Source organism: Artibeus jamaicensis, unplaced genomic scaffold (assembly GCF_021234435.1).
Source record: "Artibeus jamaicensis isolate MK-2021 breed Jamaican fruit bat unplaced genomic scaffold, CSHL_Jam_final contig_387, whole genome shotgun sequence".
Taxonomy (NCBI): Eukaryota; Metazoa; Chordata; class Mammalia; order Chiroptera; family Phyllostomidae; genus Artibeus; species Artibeus jamaicensis.
The window spans coordinates 20,298,288-20,326,087 of NW_026521812.1; the positions used below are offsets into that span (position 1 = coordinate 20,298,288).

The 27,800-nt window shown below is 42.7% G+C and overlaps 1 protein-coding gene across 7 annotated transcripts in view; it reads left to right on the forward strand.

The window, feature by feature from the left end:
- FYN (FYN proto-oncogene, Src family tyrosine kinase) overlaps nt 1-27,800 on the forward strand; it is a 203,087-nt gene that overhangs the window by 17,289 nt on the left and 157,998 nt on the right. For 5 of the 7 annotated variants that reach the window (XM_053664772.1, XM_053664775.1, XM_053664770.1 and 2 more), the window contains exon 2: nt 5,993-6,032. The exons of the other annotated variants lie outside the window; for them this stretch is intronic. The gene's annotated coding sequence lies outside the window, so the exon portion shown is untranslated. The remainder of the gene's footprint in view (nt 1-5,992; nt 6,033-27,800) is intronic. 7 annotated transcript variants of the gene reach the window in all.

Consider the following 27,800-nt stretch of genomic DNA (forward strand, 5'->3'; position numbering starts at 1 on the left):
TAAGGACCAAAATTCTGTGTTCTGAAACACAGAATTTGTAGGTCAGTAGTGAGAATTTATAGGTCAGTGGTGAGATGCACCCTTAGGTGGTAGAGCCTACAGTTTGCACTTTACTAGTTAATTGCAAACGACCCTGCGGCTAATAGTACTGGGGACCTCGTCATATTGGGGATGCCTCCCCCTCTTGTTGGCTTTGCTTCTGTCAGAAGTCAGTTGCATGTGCTGTCAGTCGTGACATGCAAGATGGAGGTGCTGCAAGGAACGTGTTACCACTTATGTGTGTATGGAGGTGGGGGCTGGGTGCAGGTGGGCAAAGAGGGGAGAATGGGGGCATCTGTATTAGTGTCAACAATAAAAACTCTAGCCAGGAGGGAAAGGCACCATCCTCATACAAGGGGGTTCAGGTTTTCTATGAACATATATTACCTTTTCAGTGAGGCAAATGAATATTTATATAAAAGAAGTAAGAACAAGGCAGTAGGACAAACTATACGCCACACTAGCCAAGCCCAGGGCTGTCCTCCCAGTGTGGGAGAATTGAGGATGTTCCCCAGCCATCCGCTCCCACACTAGACCCTTTTTTCTGAATTCCTTCAGCACGATGTCAATGTGCTAAATATTCCCTTGGGTGGCATTAATATGTTACCAACTTTGTCACTGCCCTGTGCTCTGCCACATTTTGAATGTGCACTTAACCACTGCCTGCTTCTTTACCAGGGTGGATAAGGTGGGAGAAGAGGTTTCAGGTGCTGCCATCTCACCCCTGTTAGAAGGTTCGTGTTTGCAGGGCCACACAGGACAATGAGCTAGTCCAGGGCCAGAATGAATGGCTAGAGGAAAATGCATTTTTCTTGAGGGAAACAGGGCGATAAGGAATACCCCAGACAAAGGGCCTTGTCTGAGCTGGGTCCTGTCTCCAGGGTTTGCCCCAACTGTTGGGCACACAAAAGGTTGTGGGGACCCTGAGCATGGACGGTCCCAAACACTGGACTTCGTGTCTGTGCAGCTGTGCAGGCATCTGGGAGGCCACTGTGAGAGTGGGCCTGTTCCTGGGCTTCAGGCAGGGAGCCAGGGGCCACCCCTTCGCCAGAGAACATTGAGGGGCTTCTGTGTGCAGTCCGCATGTGTCTCCGCTCTCTTTGGAATTGTGGCAGAGTCTGGCCCTGCCTGGTCTTTTTTGTGCCTTGGGTCCTAAGTTAAGAATAACTGAAGAAACACGGCCCCTGTTGACACACTCGATAGAGAAGTTGCTATCAAATGACTGTTTTATCCTCAGTCACCACAGACATCACACCACGTATAGTTCTGAGGTTCTCACTGTAGTTTTGGTTGAATAGAGCTATGATCGTTGGAGCAGAAAGAAGCCATTCAGATGTGAATATGTGAAGACGTGTCTGGTAATGTGCAGATGTTTTTTTGGCAGATCAATGAATATTTTAAATCTTTCGCAAGTAGTAAAAAGGGTTGAGTTGAGTATAGAGAAGGTTCTGTAGCAAGAGAAAAATATACCACATTTCTCTCCCAATCTTCCTTTTCTTAAAACAGGTAAACAAAATTCAAACCATGATTTAAATCTTGGATTTGTCAGGATCCCCTTAAATCTCCTTCACCACATATGAGATGTGATTATGACTCTAATGTATTGAATCTCAGTTTCTCGGTCACAGTTTCTAAATAAAACAGGAAACACTGGGGAATATTTAAAAGTAACAGCAGAATCTCCAGATTGGATTATTGTTCATTTGTAGCTAAAGACATGGGGCTAAATGGAAAGAGAAGGTCATCTTCTGGCTGTGGATGTGCTCTGTGTCATATGTGAGTACAGCCTTTCTCCCCAACACACACCCCTACTGCTACCTACGGCAGGAGGGAGCGGGTGGGTTTGATGCAGTGCAGTTCCATTCCTTTCCTCCTTGTCAGTCATTTCTTCACCAGTTCCTGTGTCACAGCCCCTCACCACCCTCACGCCCCGACCAGCAGAGATGGTGCTTTTCCCCCTTGTGTTGCGGGCACTGCGCTCTGTGTGTCCTGGCCAGACGGACTGGCATTTGAGCAAGGGAGACCGAAACAGGTAGTAAATAAAGTGCTATAAGAAGAGAGAAGAGATCTGGTTCTGCATAGAAATGAAACCAAAGAAAACAAAAGTGAAAGATGATTTCTGTGCTGGGCCCTGTAGACCACTTAGGAGAAAAGTGTACTGACCCAGCAGGGTTAGTGAGACGGGAATGATGATGCTAACTAAGCCCAGGAGTATGCTGAGGGCCGCATCTGTTTTTCTGTCCCTTCCTGGGAGAGAGGTGGGTTGAAAATACACTGGTCAGAGGAAGCAGAACTATGTCCCTAACTGGCTGACTCCTTAGTTGACATGCCGCCTCCACAAGCCTGCCACCATCCTCTTACCCACTGCTCTGTCCTGTAGCATTATCAAGCCTCTCGAAATTCTCTGAACCTATGGCTGATGCCCCTTTGACTGTGCCTTGTTACCCCTCTGCCTGCTCTGTACAGCCGTAAGGTGCTTTTGATAAGTGCCTATTGGAGATGTCCCCGGGGCATCTGGAAATACAGAAGTGGTGGGCGCTAGCTCAGATCTGAAGGCTTCTCAGTTTTGTTTTTAGATTTTTCTCTAAAAATAAAAACTGTCCTATATTCTCCCAAAGAAGAAAGATTTGATCTGATCTCAATAGCTGGGAGTTCAGTAGTCCCCCTTTATCTTCAAGGAATACATTCCAAGACCCTGAATGGATGCTTAAAACCACGGAGAGTACCAAACCCTATGTCTCTTCCTATACGTGCATACACTTCATGTCTTCTCTTTGGCATATCCCAGTTGCCAGCACCACTACTCTTGAGCTTTGGGGTCATCCCTAAGTAAAATTAGGGTTACTTGAGCACAATAAGCACTGTTGGTCTGATAACCAAGACGGCTACTCAGTGAGTAATGGGCGGGGAATGTATACAGCGTAGACACACTGGACAAAGGGATGATTCACGTCCCAGACTAGAAAGAGGAAGATGTCGGATGCTACTCAGCACAGCATACAATTTAAAACTTATGAACTGTTTTTTTCTGTAATTTTCCATCTAATATTTCAGGAGTAAAGGTAACCGAAACCACAGAAAGTGAAACCATCAATAATGGGGTACTGCTGTCATTCTTTTGGTCAAGGCTTTGTCCTTTAGTTTCTAATTCCTCAAGTGGATCACAAATTTGTAACATTTATGTGTCAGCTTTTAACCTGAGGAATCTGGGTCGTTTAAGTCATGTTTCTCAAACTAAACATCAGCACTACTTCAGCAGAAAAAATAAAAGCATAGAAAATGTCCTAATGCCCACAAGCCCACAATTGATACATAGTCAACTATTAAAATATCTGTGTAACTACCATATTTTTCAGACTATAAGACACACTCATCCCCCCTCCAAATTTGAGAGGAATAATGATTGTTAATGCTGCTGTTGAGTTCTGTTTACATGTACATTGGTGAAAAATTACGTTATTTATGTTATTAAAATTTTTACCACATTTTTTTGCTTCAAAATGGTTTTCCTATTTTCCTCCTCTAAAACCTAGGTGGTGCCTTATGGTCTGAAAATACGGTACATGTGCCCACCCACCATCTACACACACACAGGGGATAGAGGGCCTTCAGCCTTGGAAACTTAAAACTTGAATAGTCTAAACATCTAGATTTCAGATAAAGATCATGTAGGAAAATAATTGGTCAAAAATGATTTTTAAAGAAAATGAAGGCGTCATTTAAATAAAATGTGTCTCGTTTTCACTTGAAACATTTCTTAACCAAAATTTATTTATTCCCAACTTTTCAGAAACACAGCCTTTATTTAAGAAAGATATGTGTGGCTTTAAAAACAAACTCCACTCTTCATTCTAGATGGGGTCGCCACGTGAATTTCACTTTTAGGCAATTCTGTTTCATCCATCCCTGTCTTCTTTGAAACAATGGAGCTGGTATCTAAAAATATCTAAGGTCCCATGGGCTTGCTGGGAGTCTTTGAAGTTAAAGCCGTGACATCCTTCTGGTTTATGGCTGTAGGATAATGCATATATGTATTGTCTTTGTCAGTTAGCTACATCTGCTTAGTAGGTCTGAACCAGAAGTCAGATGATGCTGTCTGGACATATATGGATCAGATGCCTTGTGCAATAGTGAGCCTGCGGCTCCAAGCGGCTTTTCCATTTTCCTGTTGTTACCGGTTGCTAACATGCCGTGGAGTGAAGGCTCATTCTTTCACAGCCTGTTGCCGAGTCGGGCATCCTGTGTGGTTGCCGTCGTGCTGCACGCCTGAGAGGGGCTGTCTCCCCAATACTTTGGAAAAGGGTAATGGTTCTTCAGCTGCCGTTTCTGTGGCAGATGAAGAAATTGTTTACCTTGCAAATAGAAAATTCCCTGCTATAAATCCATATGACAACCTTCCTAAACCTCTGTGACAGTGTATAAGAATGGAAGTCAGACTTTCTCTGTATGTATGTTCCCTTTGCTGAAAAGTTCTCATAGTAATGTATTACTCTTTTCTAGTTATAGGGAGGCTGTTTAAAATTTTCTGGACAGAGAGAATTCCCATTTTTTACAACTTGGCAATGTCTAGATCTCAGTGGTTCATCAGCGGAAAGTCATGCAGTGCCTGGGGGCAGCTCCTTGGTTAGGACAGCATGTGTCAGAAGCAAGAAGGAGATGGAGTGAGGTGGGTTGCTAAGGTACAGGCCATCGTGGCATGCTCCTTTCATTAGCACATTCTCCCCCTCCAGCCTCCACGCTGGTTCTTTGGCATGTCTGCCGTGAGTTCATGATTTGAATGCCCATCTGTAAAAGACAGTATATGAGTTTCTAATTCTCTTCCCCATGGTCATTTTTTCTTCCCTTCATTCTGAGTCATCTTTGATTAAACAAAACAAAGATGTTACTGTTAATTATGCATCTTTTGAAACAGCACAAAAATTCTCTTTTGTGTATGTGGCAGGGGGTGGTTTTGGTGAGCACAGTAATTTATGATGGGGGTGTTTTAAAACTGTGGACCAGAAAGAAAGATGCTAAGATTCATAATGAACAAAAATTGAGTCTCTGCTAAGACAGGAAAAATTGCTTCTGCTTTTTTTTTTTTCAGATTCCTCAAACTTTTACTTTCTGCCCTAAACATATTACTGTCAACACAATTCTATTCAACCATTTTTATTGTTCTCATTAGACACCTTGTTAAAACTGAAGTCGTGTTCAAACAGCTAAAATTGCAAGCAATAAATGAGGCACTAAAATATTGGCAGGTTGTAGACAGTGTCTGAGCACACTGGAAGTCTGCCACCCCCCTGCTGGCACTTTGAAGACTGATGTGAAGTGGGCATGGGTGCCATCAGAATTGGCACTCAGCTTTTTGCCAGGGCCTTGGCACAAGGTTCTAAGGTAATCCTGAGGCTAAAGTTCCGTGGACAAGTTGGTACAGGCTGGTGAGTTGGCAGGCTTCCCAGAGAGGAGAACCCTAGCTGATGAGAAGTGGGGGGTCATTGCAAAAAGGTTGTTTCCACAGTGAGGCCCACCCACAGTCAGATAGGAAGTGGAGCAGATATTTGCTAGGGGCTAGAGGGAAATTTAAGCCAAGATATAAGTTGAACAAGACCCTGGAAAACTTGAAGACTCTCTCTTTTAGTGTATCCCATCCCATCTATGGGTGACTCGTAGATGCTCTGAAGAAGGGGCGTGTGTGTGTGTGTGTGTGTGTGTGTGTGTGTGCGCTCATTTAAGACTTCCATTCTTATTCCTGGCTCCTGAAAGTTAAAATCCTTTACTAGCTTCTTTTGGTGGTATAGGGCCAGGTCTTTGCACTTTCAGGTGGGTGTTTAGGGCAACTGTGACTTTGCAACAATTGTGTGAACAAGAAAAAAATTGTGGGCAAATCGATTGTAGCAAATGGAAATTCTATGGTGGTGTTTTGTAGGTGGTTTACAGAGTGGTTAGTTCTCTTTTTTTTCTTCTGCAGTTGTTTGAAGAAGCAGGATGCTGATCTAGACGTGGAAAAAGTAAGTTGACAAGTTTCACACTGAGAGCACATGCCTTATAAGTCTAAAAAGATTTCCTGTTGGAACCTGGGACTTGGTCCATTTTAAACTTGGGATTGTGACTCTGAGTCTGTAAGTATCTAAGAGTAGAGCTGGAGCTGGTCTATGAAAGAAAGTCTTAGCTCACCTAGGCGAACCTGCTAACCTGCTGTTTTCCCCTTTCCCAAGGCTGAAATACTCAATTTTGATAAGCACGAAGACATACAGTCACACCCCGGTACTCGTCGGCTTCACAACTCGCCAAACCCTCTACTCATCACATTTTGATGAGAAAAAAAAAATGTTTTAGTCCTTGGTGCTTGCTTGGGACTCCTCGCACTTGCTAGAACTTGTATGAGTCACAACACTGCCCCACAAGAGAAAATGCTTCATCGTTTGGTACTCATCACGAGTTCCAGAACAAATTAACGAGTACCGAGGTACCACTGTATATTTTAGCTATGTCTCCCCACCCCAGAAATAGAATGGAACAGCTTCCCTGTGCCTGATGAGCCTTCAGGGACTGGTGAGGGCTGGGGAGCACTCCGTCTTCACACTGGTTACAGGAAGTCCCCTTTCGCCCCTTCACTGCCGTTTCTCTCTGGCGTCAGAGGGCTGCTGCTCACCTCTGCCCTAGTTGCACCTCTGAGTTGCAGTCATGGTAACAGGTCATTTTTTCATTCACATAACATTTGTGGTGCCCATTGGTGTTAGACACCATGCTGAACTCTGTTGAGACCAGAATAAATGTGACAGGTGAGTGCACAGGTACTTACTGTATAATGCGATAGAGCTGTGCAGAAGGGGCTGCTGAGGCCCAGACTGAGGGCTGGGCTCCCCAGAGAAGCTTCCTGATGGAGGGGATGCGTGAACGAACCACGTATACGTTCATTCTGCAAAGGTTTGCTGAGTAAGTCTCTGCTTGAACTTCGCTCATCCTCCAGATGCCTTGGGTTCCCATGAAGGGCTGGACTGAGTCTCACTAGGCACCCATGGGATCCTTTTCTGCCGCAGGCTCCACGCCCACTTCCATTGCCTTGGGTGTGATTTGTCAGCGGTTCTGAGTTACACTGCTTCATTCCCTGGCCGCTCAGGGACTGCCACTTCATCATCTGAGAATGACTTGGGGTTATTTCTCATTTTGAATTTGGGTGTAAGAGAGGTTCTTCTCCCTGAACCAGCACCATTCCATCTTTCGGTGGAAGAAGTACACTATCTGAAACATCCTTCTAGAACAGTTACGAACATCCCCTGACCTTTCGACCCATGCAGCCTCGTAGTCCCTGCAGAATGGTCTGTGATCTACTTCAGTCATGTAGCTCATAAAAACCAAGGGGACTTAGAAAATAAAAGGCCCTAGTCAGAGCCAGGCCAACAGGAGCTTTTTAGACTGAATCCCTGGGTGCTTTACGTTTTGGCTCTGGGAGCTAGGGTTGGCAAAGGCACTCCCTCTGGGGGAGGAAGGGTAAGTACTGGGTCAGGCCAGACTCGCAGCAGGCTGGAACCTTTGGGTGCCAGGAGCCACCTAAGGATAGTGTAGCACAGAATAGCTGGAACCTATGGCGGAGCAGTCCAGGAAATGCCTGGTGCCTGCTCCAGGCGGCAGGGTGTGCCCCATCTTGTGTAGCTCAGGCAGAGGCGAATCCTGTAACCACGAGAGGGAGAGGTCCAGTTTATGGAGGAGGCAGTTCCATTAACTCCTGTTCCCAGTACAACCCAATGCCTGGCTCACAGAAATGCTCAGTTAATGTGGTGGGAAGCCCTGAGTGGAATGAATTAAATTCTTGCTTCAGTTCTGCTGTTCACTTGCTGTGAGACCTTAGGCAAATCCTTTTTTCCTCTCCGATCCTCATTTTTCTCATAAGTAAAGTAGTCTCTTTTTTAGGACCAAGTGAAATTCTTCATTTTTTAATTTAAAAACATAAAGCACACATATGTTTTGGTTTTCTGATTTGGGCTTTGTGCCCCAAAAGAGTAAAGGGCTGTTAGCCACCAGTCTGCAGAATGCTCAGTGAAACCTGCCACAGGTCGGGAGCTTGTTGAAGGCAGAGCCTGTGTGTTGCAACTGGAGGTCCAGTGAGTGTCCGGTGAAGGAACGAACAGTGTGGCCGGCCCTGCCACGTGGGGTGGGTATTTGTAAGCACTGTGGGGACTCAGATGTCACAGCCAGATTGCCCTCACATCCGCACTGTGGGGACTCAGAATGAGAGGAGCTAACGGTGGGGTGGGGAGTGCTTCGCGGGCTGTGTGAATTTGAGCTGCCTCTGAAGGGCTCTGTCTGCACCCTCTCAGTGGGGTGGTTGAGAAGAACACTGAACTGCCCTCCCGGAGTTCGCCGTCTGGAGAGCTGTGTTTCAAAAGCTTGAATTGTCCTCTTTTTCTGGTGCTGATAGAAAGAACTGTTTAACATAGATGTATCAGCCGTTCTTTTTGCCTCTGTGTATGTTATCTGCCATTGTACAGCTAAATGATAGCAGTTGGCCAATCCAAGTGAAAAAAGTCACAGAAGTCATAGTATACGTTTTTTAAGTGAATTTTAAATTTTTCCTTTCAGTTGAATATTTTTGAAAAGACAGAACTATGAATGGAAAATTACCTTTATTTTGACATGTCAAAATTCAAAGATAAATCATAAATTCTATAATTATTAATTACAGTCTATAATTTATTGGACTTCCACTACATACTGAGTACACCCATGTCCCTTACCATGAGTTGCTCGAGGCCTCATAGTAACAGCAAGGATTCTATTCATTCCTCTCTGGGTTTAGAGCCTTCTCTTTCCCATATACTACCTTACCTTGAAACTGACATAATATTCGAGACAATGTCTGTGTGACCTTTTAAAAAATGTTTTATGAGTAAGTGATAAAAAAAAAAGCAACGTTACTTTTTAGAGAGGTCTTCCTTGACACCCTCCCTCCGCTCTGGATGGAGTTGCCCTCCCACCCACCTTGCACCTCTGCAGAGCTGTCTTGTGCTGTATAGTTATTTGTACAGTCGCTGTTACTGTCTCTGTTCTCTATTGACATGTAAGCTTTGTTAGGTCTGAATCCTGACACATGCTAATCCTAGTGCCTGACTTCTAGTGGGCCCTCCTAAACGGCTGACTTCAGGCATGAACGATGGCACGTGACCAAATTAAGGGGTAATGAGAGCCGATGAAAGCCACTTGGGTAGGTGGCAGAGTAAAAAATATTATTGTGTGTGCCAGAAATCATGTTTTCCTTCTCCGTCTACGGGTTTTATCTGTGGAAACCTTGCTTGTTAATAGCATTAATGGGGGCAAGATAATCAATCATTCCTTGGCTTTCTCTCCCAAAATACAAAGTTTCAAGCAGATAAATGAATAGGTAATTCTTAAAAATGAAGGAATTTGGGCAAAGAGAATCTGAAGATAAAAGAGGGAGGGGTAGTAAGAGCACATGGGAAATACTAAAACTTTCTTTTGCACAGAATCTTCTAGAATTACTGAGGGATACACTTCTGAGAATGGTTTTCGTAAATGAGATTTAAACATATACGGTGTACATTCTGAAAGTGAAACTCATAGTCGACTGAATTTTACAGAATATGTGATCAGGTTATATCAGAGGAACAAAAATGCATTTTTAAAGTATAACTGATTAAATTGAAGCATTTTATTTAGTAATTTAAATCATCATTTAAGTGGATTTGATTAATACCTACTGTGGTCATCTCTCCTGTCAGAGGGCTGAGGAGAGAGGTTTGGTTTTCATGTGTTCTCTGTGGCTTGGTCTAGTGTGATTAACAGTATTTGGGCACCTGCTTTGAGAGAGGAGGCCCTGTCATTTCTGTTAAGTGAGACCGAGAATTCCTGTGTTGCTATTCCAACCGTTTGCAGGATTTAGATAGTTACCTTCAGGCCCCAAATATGGCCACAGATACTGTTGTCTATTCGATGGACACAGAGGCCTCCCCTGCAAAAAGCTGTTATTCAAAAAGAAAAGCAAATAGAAAAATCACCCCCTGTTTAGAGTTATTTCCTTTTTCAGTGAATTCCTTGAAATGAGTTCGTCTGTAAATGTAGAATATATTTAGAAGTTGCTCCATTTTTCAGTGTTTCTTTTGTTTTCGTAAGTCCCAAGAGAAATTATGAAAATATCTTGGATTCTTTTGGGGGGCCTATAGTCTTGTGAAGACAAAATCTGTTTTTAAACAGGTGAGGATTTTGACACTGCATCTGGAAACAAGCTTCAAAACCATGGGTATATGATTCCTACACAGCTGGTTAAGAAGTGGAAAAATGAATTCATAGAAGATTTTTTTTTTAGTGGGAAGGAGCAGGATTTCCAGGAACCAGAAGGTCAGCAGTGCTTACCTGTGTCCAAAGGCTTGGGAATGCTGGTCACTGGGAAGATATGGGCTGTGTCTGGGTGGGGATGTGGCAGAGGAGTGTGCGATGGTTGCTATAAGGAGGTGGGCAAGAGAGTAAGAGGAGGAAGAGAAGAGCAGGATAAGCCGAACTCCCTGCCATCTGTAGAAGACAGTGTTTCCTGAATGGGGGTGGGGGAAGGGTTCACCAGGTGCTGGTGAGGACTGAAGAGGGCAACTCCCATGAGCAGAGGCCCTTAGGCCTTCTCTGATGTACCTGTATAGGGCTGCCCCAGGGCCCATGGTTAGCCATGGGCCAAGTTTAGCCCCAGAGCCTGTAGGATGCCAAGTTAGCTTCTATTCTCTATTCCCCTGCCTCAGACTCACACACACAGATAGACCCATTCTGCTGGTTATCAGACATCAGGAAAGACCAGCATCTGTATCGCTGAGTCATCACTGAGTAAAATCCAGGCTTCACGTAGCCTGCGGGGAAAGGGAACAGCTTTGGGTTGGGTGGGGGGGATTGGTGTTTAGGAGGGAGGGACTTGCTTAGAATTCTATTTTAGACTGAAGAGCAAACATTTTTAGCGCTGGACCAGAAATAGTGGGTATGCATCACCCCTAATAACTGACCAACTTTCTTTTACATAAATCCCTAGAGTATGAAACTAAGTGCTGCTGTCTAAGAAGAAGAAAAAACGTGCCTTGCGCCAACTGAAGTTTCCAAGATAATAAATGATATCTCTTCCTAGACATAAACTCAGGAGGCTATTTATGACTGTTGGAACAGCTACAGATAACAGCATTTACACTGTAATTTAAGGAAAGAGTTGAAAAATTGGGGTGACTTGTCTAGTCCAAGATGCAGAACAGACAATTCATTTGTCTCTCAAACATTAAGGAACACCTGTGGGCTGACTACCCTTCTGGTCCACGTGTCACCTTATTCAGTTGCCCTGTTTTACAAGCGAGGAAAGCAAAGCTCAACACAAGTGAAATGATGTGCCCAAAAACTTAATCTAGGAGGTGGCAAGATTGAAAAGTAGGTCTAGGACTTGGCACACCCCTCTCTTTCCACTCCACAGCGGATGTTCCCTTGTTTTGAAGCCCAGTAGAGCAGAAGACAAATACTCATCGTCAGCCTCATGTATCTAACTGGTCATTTTATGTACATTTTTCATGTTCTCTTTACTGAATTTAAAAACTTTCTTCCTTATTTGTGGTTTTCAAAATGGTAAGGTTGTTTTCATCAAGAAGAAATTAGAAAACTTAAAACAGGAATCATCTCTTTAAACCCGACCTGGTTTTAGCAGGTTGTCCCCTAGGTGACAGCATTAGAACGACTTCCAGGGCTGGCATTTGGCAGCAGTGGGCATCCGGGGAGGCCTGCAGCATACTCATTTTCTCTTCACGGCCGGTGCCTGGGCTCAGGGACCATTTTATTGTATTCTTCATCTCAGTGGAAGTCGTCATTCTGCAGGAGGAGAGCAGGATGTTGCCAGGAGAGCTTGAGGAGCACGGCTGCCCACATGACAATAATCAAGACTAGTGTCCGTGACCCTGTGGGCCTTCTGCGGCTGTGAAATGCTGCACAGTTTGTTTCCCTGCAGCCAGGCCTGCCGAGCAGAGGCTGGGACCATTTGGTTGTCTGCCCTGCATAGACTTATTGTCTGCTTAAGTCTTATGTAAAGGAGAGATTGTTAGTAAAATATGTATGAAGATTGACTTAATAGATGCCTTTGTCCCTGCCCCCAAACAGTTTTAAAAGCAGAGCTGCACTCTTCCAAGACTGATATGGGATAAGCCATAAAAACACATTAAAAGTCAAGCTTTTTCCTTAAAGAAGGTTAATGCTGCCCACTTTTAGCCCACACCAAAATTCTATTTAAGCAAAACACCTTCTGGATTAATTTGTTGTGGCTGCCATAACAAATAACACAAATTTGGCAGTTTAAAACAAGAGATTTATTGTCTTATGGTTTTAGAGGCCAGAGTTCAGTATCAAGATGCCAGTAGGACTGAACTCCCTCCAGTGTTTTTCGGAGAAGATCTCTTATTTGCCTCTTCAAGCTCTTGGTGGCTGCAGGTGTTCCTTGACTTGTGGCCACGTCACTCCAGTCTCTGCCTTCACATGGCCTTCACCTCTGTGTGCTCCATCACATCTCTTTCAGCTTCCCTCTTGTAAGGAGAAGTGATGGCCTTCAGAACCCACAGGATAATCCAGGATTAGCTCCTCCTCCCAGGACTCCAAACTTTGTCAAACCATATCATACCAGCCAAATGAAGTGATATTCTCAGATTGCAGGGGTTAGGAAGTGAATATCTGGAGGAGGAGGTGGATATTTTTCTGCCTCCACAACTTCTCTTTAGGAATATCTATATTTTTTATTTCCTGAAACATAAAGCTTGCGACCACTTGTTTCACACATTACTTTAGTGAGTTGGTTTTCCTGGAAAGGGTCCTTGGAAGACCTAACACCTGACTTTGTCTCCTAGGCCTCCAAATAGTCAAGGCCATCCCTATCTTCTTCCTCAGGTTGGGATTAACATAGGGTGAAGAATTCTGGGCTCTGAGAGTGGGAAGGGGCCTTTGAAATCAGATCTCAGTTTTAGGGGGAAATTGAAATTGGAAATGCAGGGTCACCAGAGTCAAGAGCAGAGATGGGACCAGTACTTACCGCTTCAGCCCACCCCTGCCGCTATGTTCTTGCGACCCCCAAGCTGTCTTTCATAATGTAACCCCCTGGGTCCTTTTTCATGAGAGAGCTCTTCAGCACCTGAAATCCCCTCCTTGTGAATCCTGCTTTTGTAGGGCAACAGCTCTGGTCCTTACAAATTTTCTTACACATCATTCTGGTTACTTTCTCCTAGATGTGTTCCTTTTATGTCATTGCCTCTTTAAAAATGTGGCTCTCACCCTGGCTGGTGTGGTTCACTTGGTTGGAGCAGCATCCCATAAACCAAAAGGTTGCCAGTTCAGTTCCCAGTCAGGGAACATACCTGGGTTGCAGGTACAGTCCCCAGTTGGGCCCACACAAAGGCAAAAGCAAATGATCGATGTTTCTCTCTGACATCAATATTTCTCTCCCTTTCTCTCCCCTGCCCTTCCCTTCACTCTAAAATTAATAAGTATGTCTTTGGGTAAGGAAAATTAATTAATTGATTAATTAACTCTCAAACATGGACAGGTTTGCAAAGATGGCTTACCCAGGATAGAGTAAGGCCTCTATGCCTAAGACTATTCAGTCTTAGGAGATGCACATATTTTATTCATCATTATATGCTGTACTAATGCAGACCAAGATTAAATCATCTCTCATTTAGCCATTTTGTTACACCTTCAGCTTGCATTGAACTTGTGTTCAATAAAAATCCTTAAGACTTTAAAATATGAATTGCTTTAAATTCATTTCCCCTTTGCCCCTGCCACATGGAAGAGCAGGTATCTGTCAGTAGCAGAATGGGATCGGCTCAGGATCCAGAATGCAGTCCAGACAGGGATCTGGAGAACAGATAGATCCACGGGCTGGACAGCACTGGCAGCTAGCAGTAAGTAGGCAGCAGCTAGAACATCTTGGTAAGGAGTTGGGAAGTTCTTCCATAGGTGATAGTCTAGAAGGACAGATGTTTAGCAGCAGCACTGTCTGGCTGAGCAGGTCAAGGGGCCAGCCGAGAGGAGTCCTGATGTGCAGGAACGAGACTCCAGCCAGGAAGCAGGGGAAAAGAGCTGGGTCCAGAAAAACAAGTTAAAAGAGTCAACTGCTGAAATGAGGGTGGGGCCCAAGACAGGAGCTTGAGCCCGAAGAGTAAAATCCCCAGATCTGAAGTCAGAGGCATAGCATTAGTGAGAGTCTGTGTCAGTGGGTCGGTGGCCCAGAGCCTCACCCACTCAGAGCCTGGGGCCAGAGCCACTGGCATAACTTGTGAACAGGGATGAGTTGTCTGAGCTGAGCAGATTGGAAGGTATAGAGCAAGTGATGTGTGTGCGTGCGCACGCACGTGTGTGCGTGTGTGTGTATATGATTTTTTTTTTTTACAATTGAAAGCAAGACTTTATCTCTGTTAACTTGGGTGGGGGGGGAATTCTTTGTTGTTGTTTTAGTGAGTTTTGGCAGTCATTCCAGCCTATCGAAATTTTTTACAATTTCCATTCTTTCTTCCAACTAATTAACTATCCTTTTTCAGCTGTGAATTATTTGTGATTTCCATAAGTACATCCTGATGAAAACATGAACCGAGGACGAATAGTCCTGCTGTGCAAGAACCTCCCTCCAGGTCTACGTTGCTCCTCACTGATGTTGGCACCTGTGGGTGTGGGCATTCAGTCAACTCTGAGTTCACCAAACTGAATTGTCGCTTGCCCCAGGATTCCATATCTTGATCAGCTATGATCTGAGTGGCTATCAGAGGCTTTGCTGGCACCCAAGTGTCCTGTGTCCACCATCTATCACTCTGATAGTCCTGTGAAAATAGCCCAAGGTAGGGGCACAGCGGAAGTACCTGGTTGTTCTTATTGATATCAGTGGGTTTTAATCCTGAGCCCCACATCCTATATAGTACACTGGGCATTAGCCTGTGAGTGATTTTCAAGGAGGGACTAGAACCCCACTTTCAGATATGGTGTCCTAATCTTCATTTTAAGGGTTCACCTCTACTAAAGACTGATCTTCCTTTGTGGCTTATGTGTGGTTTATAAAAAGCACTGAAAAGGCTACATACTGTATGATTCCAACTGTTGGATGAATACAGCTGCTTCTCAGTAAAGGAGGGGGGCATTCATTAAGTTGCGAAATGTGTCACTATTGAATATAGAGTGGAAAGTGAAGGGGAGGAAGTCACATGCTGTGTGGATCATTCATGTTAACAGAAGGGATAAAATGATAATTTATTAATTCACATAGTCCTTCCAAATAAGACCACCAAGAACAAGTGAGATGGTTTCAAGGTCGCTCAGGAGGCAGTTTGATGTAGTAGAAAGAGTAAGTGGGCCTCAGGCTTGAGTAAGTCCCGGCTGTGCCACTGAAGAGCTGTGTGCCTGCCGTTGGCTGTCAGGGAAGCAGATGGTCATTGAGTGTAAACTTGCAGTTGCGGGGAGTACGTGAAGGGGGTGCTGTGAAGCTTGTATAAGAGGATCCCAAATAGAAGTTAGATGAAAAGATGTTGATGAAGAAGGGACATAATGATAATATACCAACTTCTATCTATTGTTCCCCCTTTCTCTGGTCAGTATTGGTCAAGGACGGGGTAAGTTTCAAGCATGGGGTGGAGTAGATTCGTACTTAAGAGTAGAAGGATGGGCAGGGGAAGGTTCCTTTCCACAATATTATCTTTAGCAAACAAACAAAACCTTTATGTTTGGGGAAGATTTTTGTCCATTTTTAGAAGAATATTCAGAAAAGTAGACCTCCCAGTCTGGGGGTGGGGGAAACAGTAATTTAATAAACAATAATATAAACAAAGTAACTGCCACTTTGCCTACTATACTGTTATCAAATGAGGGGGAAAAAGAGTTTCTGATTTATACATCAAGGTGCTGCTTATTGCAAAAAAGTAAATTGGAGGCTTGGTTGCTTCGGCTCAGTGGTTGGAGTGTTGTCCCATGCACCAGAAGGTCCCAGTTCAGTTCCCACTTGGGGCACATGTCTAGGTTGCAGGTTCTGTCCCTGGTCAGGGTGTGTGGGAAAGGCTGCTGATTGACATTCCTCTCTGACATCGATGTTTCTCTCCGTATCTCTGTCTCTGTGTGTGCGCATCTCTCTCTTTCTCTTCCCCCTTCTTCTCTTTCTCTTAAAAACAAAGTAAATTTGATCATGGGAAAAAGTTTTAATACCCCTTAGGTATCAAAAATGAAATAACTTATAACCTATTCATGAAGTTTAAAAGCCGTCACAGCGATCCATGGTGAAGTTTCCGGTGTGGGGGAGGTTCCACTGGCAAAATGTCAGGAGAGCTTTTTCCATATATAACCCAAGAAATGGTATAACAAAAAAACTGTGACAGTTACGATAATATTTACTGTATTACCTTGTATTTGAGTTAATAAATATTGGCCATTATCCAATCAAATAACTTTCATTATTCAGTTTTTACAGTGACTGAGAGGGAAATATAACCAGGTCTTTGTGTTTTCTGAGTAGTAAGTATAACAACAGAAACAACAATAAGACACGATATAATGTACTTTGAAGTGGAAAGCTTCAGAAACTGTTATTTCAGAACCAATAGACCAAGATTTTTCAGGGCAAGAGAAAGTACTTGTTTGTTTTTTATTTTCAAGTCTTTTTTCAAAAATAGACTTTAAGTTTTAGAGCAGTTTTAGGTTCACAACAAAATTGTGGAGGAGGCGCTAAGATTTCCGTACACTCCACGCCCCCACACGTGCTCAGCTGCCCCCACCACCAACCTTCAGCACCAGCGTTACCTGTATTACAGCTGGAGAACCCATCGTCATCACGCAAAGTCCGTAGTTTACACTGGGGTTCACTCCTGCTGTTGAGCGCTCTGTGGGCTTGAGTAAATGTATAATAATGACATGAATATACCATTAGAGTATCATACGGAGTATTTTCACTGCCCTAAAAATCCTCTGTGCTCCATCCGTTCATTTTTCCCTCATCCTGATCTCTGGCAACCAATTGTTTTTTTACTGTCTCTATAGTTTTGCCTTTTCCAGAATGTATTTAGGATCATACAGTATGTAACCTTTTCAGATTGGCTTCTGTCACTTGGTTACATGCATTTAAGATTCCTCCATGTCTTTTTGTGGCTTGATAGCCCATTTCTTTTTAGTGATGAATAATATTCCATTGTCTGGATGTCCCACAGTTTATTTATCCATTTCTCTCTCTTCGACAGAACTTGATTGCTTTCAAATTTTGGCAGTTATGAATAAAGCCGCTATAAACATCCATGTGCAGATTTTTGTGTGGACAGAAGTTTTCAACTCTGAGTAAATACCAAGAAGCATGATTAAGTGCTTGTTTTTTGTTGGAAATTAATTTTCATTTTCTTTTGAGGGGCATAGAGCCCAAATCAGTGCATGCCATAGGCCTGTCGATATGTACATTTTAGGCAGCCATCATTTCACCTGATGTTTTAACCCATGAGTATTCATTGCTGTATCTTGGTTAAAATTTGAGATGGTTAACAGGTTGATAGATTATATTTTCTCTTATATCACTATATCCATTGATCCCCTGACCATCGAGAGCTCTCTCACCCAAACTGAAGGAATTGACCAACTTGTTTTTCCCCAAAGGCCCTCCTTTTTTCTTTTTCTCTTTTCCCACAACCAGATCCCCGAGTCAGGTTCTTGTCACCTCTCATTTTGGCATCATGTTTGCTGGCCTGGGATTCCAGACCCGTCTTTCAGTCCCCTTGTTTACTGCTGCTTTTACCCTTCTGGGTTGCAGTCGTTCACTTGGCCTGGCCCCTCGCTGTGATGCAGCACCGGGCTCGGGGGGGGGGGGGGCCCGCTGAGGATGGGGCTGCCCCACAGTGTCCTGTCGCGTCTTTGCAGGAACTTCCCTTACTTTTCTCACAGTTTTTTTCCTTCCTCATTGTTTAGTATGTCTTTCGTAATCAAATGAAAATAGGCCCATTAAAGAGAAAATGGAGATGCACTGTTCTGTTTCCAGGTTGTGGTACAGATGGTATGAAAGTTTTTGAAGAAAATCTAATTACCTAGGCTCCTATCTCCAGGACAGTAGTTACAGTTTATATATTTTTTCCACAACTAATAAGCTGTGGGAGAAAAACTGAAGTAAAAAGAAGCTACTTTATCAGTTTTTAAGTTTTGAATAAGAAATAGGAGCTTTTAGAATAAATATTCGTGAAATAGAATAAATCTGTAAGAGCTCTTATTTTGTCTAACTTATGGCTGTGATACAAAGATCAGGGATTCCTCTGGGAATCTAACTGAGGTTAGAGCTGGATAGTAATCTCAGAGCTTACTCTTAAAAAGGGGAAAAAAAGGATGGAGACTTATGCCAAGATTGGGATCCTGGGTGTCTGAGAGATGGGTGGACCTGAGATTATTACTATTATTATTAATATTTTTATCCTCACTCAGTGACATTTTCTTCCATTGCTTTTTTTAGAGAGAGGAAGGGAGAGAAACATCAATATGAAGGAGAAATGTTAATTGGTTGCCTCCCATATGTGCTGGGACTGGGGACCAAACCCACAACCTAGATATGTACCCTGACCAGGAATCAAACTTATAATCTTTAGGTTCTGGGACAGTGCTCCAACCAACTGAGCCACACTGGTCAGGGCCATCTGAGATTATTTTAAAGGAATGAGGAAGGGGCGGTTTGTAGAAGTCAGGCTGGATGGTAGTTAAGTTGATGGAGCAAATAGCAAACTTGGAGACCTTGCAGTTGGGTCAACATGGGAGATCCAGGCCTGCTTATGGCTCCTTCGTAAAATTGAGCAAATGGCTGTTGCATTCTGAGTGGCATTTCAGGCCCTTTTGCAATGCAGTTGGCACCACCCTCTGAGAGGTGTCACACTAGTTAGCCATCCCATCAGTGGAGGTCTGGATAAATGCTCCAGGTGAGTCCATGTAGAGAACAAAGGATGTCATGTTGGGTGTTCGGTGGTCACCATGTTTGCCTGGACCAGAGAGTCAGACAGAGCAAGCACTGGGTCTAAACCCAGAGTCCGAGCTGAGGTCTCTGCCGAGGGTCTGTGGGCTGGCAAGGAGGTGCTGAGGTGGCACAGGGCTCAGGGTAACATGAAAACTAATGATGATGGCAATGTGTACAGAAGAATATATGTGAATGCAAAGGAGTGTGTGTGTGTCACAAACATTCATGTATGTATATATTGATAGATATGTATGTATATCTACACACACACATACACGCACAGAGGGTAGTGGAGGAAGAAAAATATAACCTCTATCCATATTCATTCTGCAGCTTAAGAACTAGAATCTCACTAGTATCTTGGAAGCCCCCATCCATGTATTCCTCCCTGGCCATACCCCTCTCCCTCAGAAGGAACCACTGTTCTGAATTTTGTGTTTGTCATTTCCTGGGTTTTCTGTGTACATATGTTTCCCTAAGCAATCTATTACTAAGTTCTGTTTGCCTTGGGGTTATGAATAAATGGTATTCTTGTACCATTTGCTTTTTTCAATCAACATTTTTAAAGAAGATTCATCTCCACTGATGCATGAAGTGACATGCGTGAAATTCATTTATCTTCACTGCTCTGTGGTCTTGTATTGCATGAACTACCACAATTTATTCATTCAGTCTTCTCTTGATGGAGGTTTGAGCCATTTCCAATTTTGTGCTATTTAAACACTGCTGCTCTGAACATTCTTGCATATGCATCCTGCTGCAAACAGCTTCTACAGAATAGTGCATAAGAGTGTTACAGTAAGTGCATCTTCAACTTTACTGAATAATACTAGTTTTGCAAAGTGATTATATTTAGACATTCCATTTGAGATTCCCATGAGTAAACAGATTAAATTTTAAGATAAGGGAAGTCCAAAGAAAATGTAAAATGTGGGACTAGCTATTGGAGAGGAAGAAAATATCATTGGCATCTCACAACTCCCTATCAAAGTGTGGGGGAGAGAGCGAGGGATATGAAGAGAAAAGTGTAGGTTTTAAACAACCATTGTCCTTGAGTGAATGTGGTCACACTGTCATTAGGGAACAGATTCCACCTCAGTAAGAATCAATACCCAGTTCTCTTATTTCCACTAAGTTTTCTCCTATCAGCAATAATCTTTAGTTATTACTCTATATAATATTATCATACATATAGTAACTAAAAATTCTTATTTTCCGGGGAGCAGATAGATGCTGCCAGGCATTTAAGTGTGCTCTTTCCACATCAGATTGATTGTGGCATGGATTCTAATTAAGTTTGCAGAACAGATAGCCACCCACAGGCACACATATATTTCAGAGATTACTTTCCTCCAAACACAGGCGATGCTTTTCTGACAGCCATGCTTTGTGTTTCATAAACTCAGTAAGCTTACACAGGGTTTGTCATTGTTATTTGATGAGGATTCAGAGCTGCTTTGTAAATTGCTCATTCACTTGACCTGAGAAGAACGGGTCTATTTAGAATAGCAACTTAACTATGAAATATGACACAGTCCTGAGGGAGAATTTTGGCTTTGTTTGTGAGTTCTGACCACTCTGATATGTAAAGCTAATAGTATTTGTTTTCTTCTCAGCGAATTTTCATTCTTCCAAATCTAGATGTTAACTTCTTTGATTGACATTTCTATGAAAGTAAAAGTAGAGCATTAAACCATTAAAAGCACATGTTCTCTGGAGTCTCAGAAGTGCAGCTTTTTTTAACTTTTTATTTCGGGGTCACCCTTCATTAATAGCATTCATCAGATTTATCTGATACCAGGTCAAAGAGTTCAGTAGTGGTGGCATTTTAAAAATATTTTAATCATAGTTTTTCAGCATCTGTCATTTGGTAGTGCCTGTTTGAAACTTTCAGTAGTGACATTGCGTGTTTGGAAAGGCAGCATGTACACTGGAAGTAACACTTGTGCTTTGCCAAAAAGCTTAAAAGAACCCGAGTGTTCCAAAACTGCCATCTCCTTGTGTAAGCTATGGCATGACTACTACGTGTCTACTCAGTGGACTATATATATTAGTTAAAATGGTGATTATAAAATGTGTTAAATAAGTTGGACAAATGTTTATTTAGGTTGTTAAGTAGAAAAAAGCAGGATGCCAAAATGTCTGTGGAATATGATCTTAAGTTTGAAAGCCAAATGCACATGTGGGAAAAGCCTACAAAAATTATACCAAAATGCCAACAGTTGTATTTGAGTTATGAGATTATAGGATTTTCACCTCAATGTTTGTTAATATGGCCATATTACTTTTATAATAAAATTAATTAAAAGGATGGATTTCAGAGAGATTAATCTTGAGTCCAGTTGCTGCTCTACCATTAGTTAACCAGCTGTTTGACCTTACGCAATCTACTTAACTGGCTTCCTGGGGAACTGAAGTCAGTATATCTATCTACCTGCATAGAGTGTTGTCAAGTCAAATGAGGTAATATTCCTAAGCCATGCCCCTACCCCACTGCACAGCTTCCCCTTCTCTGGTGAAACAGGCTTTGCCCAGCACATACCCAACAGCCATGAGCAATCCTCTTTTAATATCTCATTTCTATTTTGTCCATTTGGGGCCTCTCCCTAATCTCAGTAAACACTTGTGACCTCTTGGAACTTCTGTTTTAGCAGTGACAACTGATGGTTATTTTAGAGAAGTGTTTGATGAGTATGACTGCTTGGCCTTATGTGACAAGAAGGGAAGTTTGAAGAACTGGACTTGCTAAAAGTCCCAGAATTTCACCCGTTCAAATATATGTATTTGATTGACAGAAAAATGCTTGCTAATTTGAGAAGACCCCTTGTTAACCTCCCTTGGCTATTTAGGAGAGAACATGTTAATACGCTTGCTAAATAAGCTAGTGATTTTCTTGGCCCTGAAAGTCTATCTAAGAGACAGGTACAAACACAGCTCCCCCTTGAACGCACAGGGCTAGATGCACTGACCACCCCTGCTCCACCCCTGCTCTACTCCTGCTCCACCCCTGCTCCATCCCTGCTCCATCCCTGCTCCATCCCTGCTGTCAGAAATCCAAGAGTGACTTTTGACTCCCCAAACACTTAACAACCGATAGCCTACTGTTGACTGGAAGCCTTACTGATAAGGAAGCCTTACTGATAAAAAAAAACACATTTTTTTATGTATTATATACTGTATTCTTACAATAAAAGAAGCTAGAGAAAAAATGTTATTAAGAAAAAAATATTTATAGTGTTTATTGAAAAGAGTTTGTGTAGAAGTATAGTTCAAACACATGTTGTTCAAGGGTCAACAGTAATATGTAAGTGTTTCGCCAGCATCCCCAGGGACTGTGTGTAAGCTCTAAGATGTTAAATTGAGCTTTCAAGACTTTGTGACGATATGAGATCATCATGTTGAGCACTTGGTGTAAATAGGAACAGAGTTGCTCTATGAGATCCTAACTTATTTCAGGGTAAGTTTAGTTGGGGTGGGGAAAGGAAAATTTATTCTGTGATGTAACCACCACCACATGTTGGCCAGGCACTAGAAAATGTAATCTTGCCCTAAATTTAGGGAACACTTTTAACAAAGATTCAATAAAAGATGCCCATATTCACACGGACCCAAGTTATCCCATCTACTTGGACCAGGACTCAGAGTATCTAAGGTCTCCGCTAGACTCATAGATTTACAGTCTAAAACGGGAATGCATTCCTGACCTACACAAAGCTAGAATTCAGGTCTCTGAACTCTCAGTTCATGTCTTGCCCAGAACAGCAGACTTTCACTGGTCTTATGAAAGTCACTAGAAATATTGAGTCTTGCGTTTGTTATAAGAAGTTGAATCTCTGAGGGCCCTTCTAGATCAAAAGTCAAAAAATTCAGTAATTCCTTTTGGTATTTTATTCTTCCTTCTTTGTCTTTTTTTAAAGTATTAGTATCTTGAGTCCCAGAATTTCTTGAGGAGTATCTTGAGGAGTACAAGTAATTAAACCATAGAACATCAACTATAAATTCTTTTTCCTTAAAAGTGTGAGGCTCTGAATCAAGCTTCTGGTCTTCCACAGATGGCTTGAGGAGATCAGTTCCCCACGGTTCCCCACGGCCCAATTTACTTGGCCACACAAGGGCCAAAAATGGCATAAGGCAAATTGGAATGCAGTGGCCAGAACTTTTTTCAGTGAAACAGGCTGTTATTGGTGGAAAATAAAGCTAAAGAAAAAATTCTATGTATAATATTAACGGGAAAGGGTAAAACAGGAATAAATTTAACAAAAACCAACCAACTGGTGCCATCTCTGGGAACAGTGGAGAGTTCATGGGTGCTAACTCTCCCAGACAGTTCCCCAGACCGGACTCTGTTTTTCAGCCCTTATCATTACTCAAGGGGAAATGCTGTATCAACTTGTATAGTTGTTGTTTAGCATCATCAGGACATGTGTTGTAGTGTGAATTTATATTAACAAGCCAACAACACTCCTATGACCACTTTATATGTCTGACACCAAGCGTATCTTCTTCCCACTTTGGGTGTAGGGCGAAGTCCCGACTAATTTCCAGGCCAGATTAAGTCTCAGGAATAAGACGTTCACTCAGAAAGCTGTGAGTTTTCTTTATCTTTGTTCCTACTTCTACTGAGGATGTGATGAGGCATTGAATCCATCAGACAGCAGAAGGATCTATGTAATGAATTTTTACATGCCCCGGTCATTTTAATGTAATCATCCTTCTTTTAAAAGGCTTCATTAAGTCTATTGTTAGGATTGTAAAACTGCCTAAGAGATAGAAAAGGGCTTTTCCCATTTGCAGAATTCAACAGACAGTTTCTTAATTGCACTGCTTTAGGTGAACAGTAATTAAATGGGTTGGGAGAATATGCAATATTTATTTATAGTAATATAGGCATATCATGTATTTATAGTCATTACTGCACAGTCTACTTGATAACATCCTTCTGGGGGGAAAATGTCAGGACTATTAAAAGTAGCTCCTGTTTTGGGAAGGTCTTTGACTCTAGCTGTGAATGTTAACAGACTCAGGAACCCTTGTATTGTAGTACCATACACAGTAAGCATTTTGCAAGGAACCTACCTGTACTTGTAAAGTTCTAAATACGCTTTTAACTTTTTATTTATTTTTTTATTTTCAAGATTTTATTTATTTATCTTTAGAGGGGAAGGGAAGGAGAGAGGGAGAGAAACATCAATGTATGGTTGCCTTTCATGCGTCCCCTGCTGGGAATTGGCCTGCAGGGAACCGGCCTGCAACCCAGGCATGTGCCCTGACTGGGAATCAAACCGCGATTGTCTGGTTCGCAGGCCCACGCTCAATCCTCTGAGCTACACCAGCCAGGCTGCTTTTAACTTTTTAAATTTAAAATGTTTATGTTAAATATGTTGGCCAATGTCAGTAGCCTTTGGAGTGTTAATGAGGTATCTTACTTTTTTCCCCCCATATCTTACTTTTGACAAGATGAAAGGAGAATAACTTTCATGGCTCCTAAATTTTATAGTAAGTACAATTTTAGCAGCTTATTCCTAATGTACTCCAACATGGCAGATTTATCAAGAAGATAGAAAAGAAATTTCCTATGAAACACTCAGGATGTTAATACCAACTAAGCCACTGTTTTGGGGCCAGATGAAAGCCAGGAATCCTCCATCCAGAAAAAACTGTGTAGACACACCCTCACAAAGAGACACAGCATGCTACCTCAGGTCTACCGGAGCCCTGAATGCTTCTTCCTGGATCCAAAGATGTGAATCCTGGATATAAATGGAATTTGTACAACCAACCCCTTTGTGTTCCGTGCCCTCTCCCCATTCTTAGACTCTCTGGCCCATGTCTACAAATCTGTTTTTATTTATACCTTTTTCTCCATCAAGCATTTTTACTCAATATCTTCATTATCAGTTCAGTCTAAATGTGACAGAACCAAGATCCTTTTTCTACCGCCACTGATTTCTGTCTCCTCTCACTATTTCCTTAGCCATTCATTATAGGTCGTCATCAACTTCTCCTTCTGCCCTGCCTCCCCAGAAGCTAAGAGCACGCATGCTGTCTTACTCCAGGCATCTAATAGACTGATAACTTTTTATCACAGGTCCTGTCAAGAGCTACCTCTTTCATACTTTCTGTTTATCAACACGACCATGGTGCAGACCTCAAACTCCTGCCCTTTATTTAAACTGTCCCAGCCTCCTCTCCCCTGCACTCCCTTCCCCAGCACCAGCCTGCCACTCATCTGGGGCTCTCATCTTCCCTGTATGTGGTCCACCTCACGAGGGAACACTTTTACCTTGCCCCCTACCTCCTTGGCCACCTTAGGTGGTTCTCTGTCACAGTACACAGCAAATTAAAAGTCGCTTGCCCCTTCAGGTTCTCCTGTTCTCATTTCCCCCAGAGACTGTTTCTTTCCCCAGGTTCCTTGAATGTCCCTTTGCGGCCACTCCCCTCCCGTCTTTCTGCACCACTGACACTCTGCTAATGTGTCTAGGATGGATTGTCAGTCTGCTGACAAGCAGTGGCTGGACCTCTTACTTTTCCTGCTCATAAAGTCACTGAACCTGCAGGAGGATGGGTCCCCAGGACTGGGCAGCCTTACTTTTGTCGAAGTCTATGTTTTTGTTCACTTAGCAACTTTTTCCCACCGTCTACCTGGCTCAGTTAAGTCAGTAGTTTAATAGAGATACTATGGAACATATTTTCTAAAAGTACAGGGTGAGGCACTAGGAGAATAATATGAAAGAAATGAGTCCCTGACATTTCCTCGTGTGTACAGTGACTCCGTATTCACTCCCAGGGAGCACTGCGATTGGCTCACCGCGTTTCCCAGCACAGAGCGAGGCACAGGGCAGGCCCCGGAGTGTCTGATGAAAGAGTTGTGCAAAGCACTGCAGCGCATCTGTTTCAGCATTTCACAGAGTCAGCTGGGGGTGACCTTAGAGGTGATCTCCTCCCACTACCTCATTTGACAGCTGAGCAAACGGAGGGTCAGGGAGGTCCAATGATCTGTGCAAGGTGGGACAGCAATGAAATCAGCTTTTGAACCTATGTTTTGTGACCTCCAGTCTCCCAGTCTCTCATTTTACTACACTACAGGTGCTCAATCTATGCTTCTTTTTTCCTTCTCTCTCATCTTTATACTCATTAGTGCCTATTTGGTGTCCAGTAGATATTCGAGTTGGCTGCTGCACCTTCAGTTGTCTGCTGCACCTTAATAAGCGTAAATACTTAATAATTATCAAACATTGTGAGTAGCAAATGTGCTTTTCAGGTTCTTTCACATATGTTTTAGCATTAGATTTCTCCACAAACCAATGAGATAGGCCGAGCAGTTATTATTCTCATATATCACAGGAGAGGAAATAATGACTTGGTCAAGACCGTGCAGTTGATAATTGATATGGTAAGGAAAGAATTCAGTTCTCTTTTATCAGAGGATGATAGTGAATTAAAACTTTTAAAAATATGGCTTCAGGCTCTGGAATCTTGCCTTCCTTTATGTAAATATAAAAAACAGGTTTTCCTATTTTTTAACAATTTTCACTTTAGTAGCTCATTCCAAGGCGTGTTCCGAGGCGTGCACACTGGTCCCATGAGATGCTCTGTGAGAGGTGGATTGTGGGGCAAGGTCAGTGGGGAAAGCTGCTCGCTGTGTCCCCCCTTGGGGATTCCCAGTGTGCATTTCAAGGCTCTGAGAAGTCCTACTGTAAAGAAGACTGTTGAGTACAGTTTCTTAATTGTGTCAAATAGACTTAACCTAAAATTTATTATCTTAACCACTTTTAAGTTTGTTCAAACAAGCTTCAGAACTCTTTTGCTTGTAAAAATGAAATGCTGTATGTCCTATACTCCCCATTCTCCCCTTTCCCAGCCCCTGGCAACCGACATTCTCCCTTCCGTCTCTATGACTGTGGCCACTCTAGGTACCTCATATAAGTACAGTCAAACAGTATTTGTCTTTTTTATGGCTGGCTCATTTCACTTAGCATAATGTTCTCAGGATGTATTCATGTAGTAGTAGCATGTCTTGGAATTTTTCTCCTTGTTAAAGGCTGAATAATATTTCATTATATGGATAAACCACATTTGTTTATCCATTCAACCCAAGTTCACAATTAAGTTACTTCCAACTTTTGTCTGTTGGGTGTGAAATATCTCTTCAACCCAATTTCACTTATTTCGGATCTATACCCAAAAGTGGAATTGCTAGACCATTTGGTAATTTTATTCTGAATATTATGAGGAACCACTCTTGTTTCATGTATTTTTGTACCCAAGTTTCACAAACTTTATTTGATCACAGGATTCCTTTATCATATTATACCTTTGAGGATTGCACACATGGGCTGTTCAGAAACTACTCTGGGAAATCTGAATTCAGTAATTTCCACTTGTTCCATGGGGCAGCAAGCCTTAGGATGCTGGGTAGCAGTTCAACCACAAAGCTCTCCAGCACAAGGGCAAGGCTAGCAGCATTATCCCTGGAACGGCAGAGGCAGAGGGAGCACCCAGGGTACACAGCTAGCAGTAACAAGAGTTCTTCCACTTGAGACTGATACTGTAAACGTGGCATTGGTGAGGAGGCTGCTGTGGAGCTGATGTTATTGTCTGCACTGTTAGACTGGCATGTTTGTTTGACAAGAGCATAGAGAAGAGTGAGCCTTCCTGCCTTTATACAACAGGGGGCCTGGGGAAAGCTTTATGGTGAGAATTATTAGAATTCAGAAATTACTGTTTCTTTCTTCTCCCTGAAGAGGAAAGAATGCCAGCTGGTCAAAATCTAAATGGGCTCCTCCACAGGGCTTGTGTTGACTCAATCTAATTTGCCCTT